The 5,453-nt window shown below is 36.0% G+C and overlaps 1 pseudogene; it reads left to right on the forward strand.

The window, feature by feature from the left end:
* The first annotated feature begins 4 nt into the window (after window positions 1-4).
* Window positions 5-654, forward strand: LOC114032339 (annotated as a pseudogene).
* The last annotated feature ends 4,799 nt before the right edge of the window (window positions 655-5,453 follow it).

Here is a 5,453-nt window from a genome sequence, read left to right on the forward strand (position 1 = left end):
TTACTTGGGATGTGTATTACAGGTCTTCTTAGTGATTTTATTTGCAGGATCAGAGATTTCCCTCCTCACAGTGATGTCTTATGACCGTTATATAGCCATCTGCCAGCCACTGCACTATGAAACCATCATGACCAAAGGATCCTCTGTGAGGATGGCAGTGACTTCCTGGTTCAGTGGAGGTGTGGTTGGGGCCATGTACTCAGCTAGTACATTCTCTTTAGCCTTCTGTGGCCCCAAAGAGATCCATCAGCTCTTTTGTGATGTCCCTTCTTTACTTAGAATCTCCTGCTCTAAAAAACACATTGCAGTTTATGTGAATATTGTTATTGGGTTGGGCTTAGTGATTTTCTGCTGTATTTCTATCATTATCTCTTATGGTCACATCTTCTCAACTGTGCTAAGATTCCAGTGACAAAAGGTCGATCAAAAGCCTTCTCCACTAGCCTGCCTCATCTCATTGTTTTCATGGTTTTTATCATAACTGGGGCCATGGCTTATTTCAAGCCCACTTTGAATTCTGACTCAGTTCTGGATCTATTTTTGTCCATGTTCTATACAGTGGTGCCCCCAACCCTGAACCCTGTCATCTATACCCTGAGGAACAAGGACATGAAGGCTGTTTTGAGGAAGTTTATATCTTGGAAATACTCATAAGAAGGATTAATGAAAAATTCTTTTCCAAGATTGTATATTTGCTTTTTAGCAAATCATTTCTGCTTTTATGTGCTATTGACTGAAAAATTATTTCCATTTATATATCTGACTCTAGAACATAAGTTTTGAAATCTAGACTTCAAGGGTCAGGAACATACCAAAACATATGATTTTCCAAAGAATATACACTCTCGTAAGAGAACCAAATTGTAATAATACTTTATATTTCTATAATGCTTTAAAGTTTTTCAAATGCATAACATAGTGTCAGCATACTGTAAGCACTTAGTAAATGGTTGCTGATTGTTATTAATTTTAACATTCCTATGTTTGATCTCAACAATAACCCTAAATTCTAGTTATGAAATGTGTTATTTGTATCATTTTGCAGTTAAGGAAACTGAATCTCAGAGAAGCAAAGTGATTTGACTAAGTTCATCTGAAATTGGGGGAGTATTAACTCATATGCATATTTGTTTTCTAACTCCAATTTGTTTTTATCTTTTACCATGCAGAAAATTGTCAAATACATAGTTAATATAAATTAATATGAAGACTTCGAAACATCACTTTAACATAAGTCAATTTCTATAAAATTGTATATTTTATTTTGCTTGTATATCTAAAACATAAATATAGAAGCATAGAAAAGTAATACTGGGGAAGATGTCAGGAGCCATCTAATCCAATTTTCATCTTGAATTTCATCTAAAATACAATTGTTTATTCTTCTTCTACCAGAAATCTACCTACATGATAACAACAGGATATATTTGTGTATACGCATGTGTGTATGTATACTATATCCAGATATGCATATATACATATGTGTTATTTGTTTGTGTGTATATGCATGTATATGTGTATATATGTGTGAATGTGTAAAATTCTTTATGCCCAAAAATTATTTCTTGGAAACATTTACCAAGGCACTGATCAGTTTCCACCTGTTCCTGAGATGTAGCTTATTTGGGCTTGTTGTATAGTGGGATTAGGGGAGCAGATAACAAACACATGAAAGACAAGTCAGATGTGTGTTCCAATTATGTAGCAATATGATTTGAAACCCAATTTTAAACATTAAGAAAAAATGCTAGTCTCCTCTACTGTGTCATGTAAATATGCTAAACATACACCTGAAAATATATTATTTTTGCCTGCCAAGTTGTTTTTCTGGAGAACGTAGCCTTGTTATCACAGAGGCAGAAAACTGATAAGACCTCTTTGCAAGGTCATACAGAAAGTTGTTCAACTAATTACCTCTGCTAAAATCTGTTTTTAAAGTTCCTGCTCTTCTGCATAGATTTTAAGTAAGTTTAAAGTATTTATATTGAGAATGCCATATAAGTTTGACATGGGACTTCTGGGTGCCAAGAAGGCAAAGTAAGCAGGAAATCACCTGAACTCTTCCATACTCAACTCCAAACAACTATAAAACAGCACCCTAAAATCAATTCTGGATCAGCAGAACCAACAAAAAGATGGATGAAACAATTTTCTAGCCCAAGACAACTTGGACGGTCAGCAGAAAAGATATATCTCGCTTGAGTTAAAGGAGTACATGCTCATTGTTCCAGCAAGCCAGCAGAAGGCCCTGAGCCCCAGTGTAGGTCAGTGACTGAGGCCCCATAGCTCCTTTTCAGCAGCAGGCAATACCCCACTCCCATGCAGCCACACCACAAAATCACTCTCTCCCTTTCCCAACTCAAACCCCTGCAGCACCGTGTGGCACCAGCCAATCTCACCTTCACCTCATTGTAATACCAGGTGAGCCTCAGAGCAGAATGATGGTCTGTTATGTGCTTTAGAAGAGACCCAAGTGAGCAATCAGATGTCTGCACCAGCCCCCCTTATGACCACACATGCCTCAGCACAGGACCCCAAAACTAGGCCATCTGAAAGTCTCCACACAACAGCAGGAAAGCTGCCAGACATCCTTGGAACCATGCAGCACCAGTCACCACCATCACCCCCACAGAGCAGCACTAGGCAAGCTGCCAGTCTTAGCAGCCCCAGCACAGCACAGTGGTCCCTCACAGGCCTCTAGACAGCACCAGCACAGTACCAAACAAACAGGCAGGGCTTACAGCCCCTGACACAAGTAGCTTGGGACATTTTCCCTTCTACCCCAGGAGCAGATTTGAATGTTGAAAGTAACAAATTAGGCTGGGAAAGATGATCAAAAAACAATAAAGAATCTAACCATAGAAAGTTATTATGGAGAAAGGGAAGAACAAGACACAAACTCAAAAGAGGACGACACTGTCAAGACACCTACATACAAAACCTCAAAGAAAAATGTGAATTGGTCTCAAGCCCAGAGAGAATTCCTGGAACAGCTCAAAAAAGAGTCTAAAAAAATCAAATAAGAGTGGTAGAAGTAAAATAGGGAAAAGAAATGAGAGTGATACAAGAGAATCATAAGAGTCAACAGCTTAGAAAAAGAAAACAGCTCCTTAGAAAGTAGAATTGGCCAAATGGAAAAAGAGGTACAAAAGCTAACTAAGGAAAATAACTCCTTAAAAATTAGAATTGGGCAAGTATAAGCTAAAAACTGTATGAAACATCAAGAATCAATCAAACAAAATCAAAAGAATAAAAAAGAAAATATGAAATATCACATTGTAAAAACAGGGGACCTGAAAAATAGATCCAAGAGAGAGAATTTAAGAATTATTGGGCTACCTAAAATCCATGACAAGAAAAAAATACCTGGACATTGTATTTCAAGCAATTATCAAAGAAAACTGTACTGATATCCTAGAAACAGAGGGTAAAAGAGATATTGAAAGAATTCACCAATGGCCTCCAGAAAGAGATCCCAAAATAAAAACTCTCAGCAATATTATAGCCCAATTCCAAAACTCCCAGATTGAGGAAAAAATATTGCAAACAGCCAGAAAGAAACAATTCAAATACTGGGGAGCCACAATCAGGATTACATAGGATGTGGCAACTTCAACATTAAATAACTATAGGGCAAGGAATACGATATTCCAGAAGGCCAAGGATCTGTAACTAAAAATAAGAATTACCTACCTGACAAAAGTGAGTATAATCTTTCAGGGGAAAAAATGGTCATTCAATGAAATGGAAGGCTTTTTGAGTTTTCCTGATGAAAAGACAATAGCTGAATAAATTTCAAATATTCAATTTCAAGATTCAAAAGAAACACAGAAAGTTAAAAAGGAAAGAAAAAAAATAAGGAATTCAATAAAGCTAAACTGTTTGCATCTTTTTTTTTTTTGCTTTTTGCTGAGGCAATTGGGGTTAAGTGACTTGCCCAGGGTCACACATACTTTTTGCATCTTTATGTGGGAAAATAATACTTGTTATTATGAACTGTATCACCATTAGTGCAGTTAGAAGGAGTATACAGATATAGAGGGTGCAGATATAAGGCAACTTCAAGGGGGTGATATAAAAAATAAGGGGTGAAAAAGAGGATTATATTGGGAGCAGAATAAAGGGAGAGATAGAATAGGCAAATTATCTCACATGAAGAGACATGAAAGACCTACTATACTGGAGGGATATATCGGAGGGTGGGCAGTGGGGATTGCTTGAACCTTACACTCATCAGAATTGGCTCAAAGAGGGAATGACACACAATCAGCTGGGTATAGAACTCTCTCTTACCCTACAGGGAAATAGGAGGAAAGCAAGTTGCATAAAGGTGGGGGGACTGACAGAAGGGAGGGAAGATTGGGGAGGCAGTGGTCAAAGGCAAAACACTGTTAAGGAGGGGAAAGATAAAAGGGGATGAAAATGATAAATGCAGAAAATAGAATGGGGGGAAATATACAATTAGTAATCATAACTGTGAACGTAAATGGGATGAAATCTCCCATAAAGCAGAAGTGGATAGCAGAGTGGTTTAAAAAGTAGAATCCTGTAATATGTTGTTTACAAGAAACATACTTGAAGCAGAGAGATACACACAAAGTAAAGATAAGGGCCTGGAAAAGATTTTATTATGCTTCAGCTGAATGTTTTTGTTTTGTTTTGTTTTGTTTTTCTGCAAAGCAGGGATAGCGATCATGATCTCAGACAAAGCAAAATCAAAAATAGCTCTAATTAAAAGGGATAAGGAAGAAAACTACATCTTACTAAAAGATGCCATAGAAATGAAGTAAAATCAATACTAAACATATATGCCTCAAGTGTCATAACATACAAATTCTTAAAGAAGTTAAGTGTAGGAGGAAATAGACAGCAAAACTATAATAGATGAGGACCTCAAATTTCACCTCTCAGAACTAGATAAATCAAAGTACAAAATAAACAAGGAAGAAGTTAGGGAAAATTTTTAGAAAAAGAATTTTATGAATTTTAGAAAAGCTAGATACGACAGACCTCCAGTTAAAATTAAGTGGAGATAGAAAGAATATACCTTTTTCTTTGTAGTACATGACACCTACACACAAACTGACTATGTCATAGAGAATAAAACTTCAAAATAAATTGTAGAATAGCAAAAATATTAAATGTGTTCTTTATAAGTCATAATGCAATAAAATTACATTAAAAAAAGGAAGGTGGAAAGATCAATTAAAATTAATTGGAAACTAAATAATCTAATCCTAAAGAATAAATGGGCCAAAGAACAAATCATAGAAACAATCAATAGCTTAATTAAAGAGAATGGTAACAATGAAACAACATACCAAAATTTACATGATGTAGCCAAAGCAGTACTTAGGGGAAAATTTATGTCTCTAAATTCTTACATCAATAAAATAGAGAAAGAACAGTTCAATAAAGTGGGCATGCAACTAAAAAAAAGAACAAATTAAAAA

The sequence above is a fragment of the Vombatus ursinus genome, unplaced genomic scaffold, assembly GCF_900497805.2.
Source record: "Vombatus ursinus unplaced genomic scaffold, bare-nosed wombat genome assembly UNPS02015415.1, whole genome shotgun sequence".
In the NCBI taxonomy this organism is placed as follows: Eukaryota; Metazoa; Chordata; class Mammalia; order Diprotodontia; family Vombatidae; genus Vombatus; species Vombatus ursinus.